Here is a 316-nt window from a genome sequence, read left to right as displayed (position 1 = left end):
CTGAAATGCACTTTTGATTTTATCACATATTCTATTATGATAAGATCACTATTTTTGTAGATTACCTATTTTGACTATTATTAGTTAACATATTTTATAACAGATTTTATCATTTTAACTCTACATTAAATTGATAAAAAATTAATATAAATGGATAAAATAGTACAAAACAATATAAACATTTTGATAAATACGTTGATAAAAGTATTGATTCTTCACTTATAAAATGATTTTACCTAAAACTGTGTTGATATCAGCCGGAAATTCATTTTCAAGTGCATCCAAATTTTCTGCTTCGTCCAAATTCATCAATTGA

Source organism: Belonocnema kinseyi, chromosome 6, assembly GCF_010883055.1.
Source record: "Belonocnema kinseyi isolate 2016_QV_RU_SX_M_011 chromosome 6, B_treatae_v1, whole genome shotgun sequence".
Lineage (NCBI taxonomy): Eukaryota > Metazoa > Arthropoda > Insecta > Hymenoptera > Cynipidae > Belonocnema > Belonocnema kinseyi.
The sequence above is the reverse complement of the archived record's forward strand: the minus strand, read 5'-3'. Positions refer to the sequence as shown.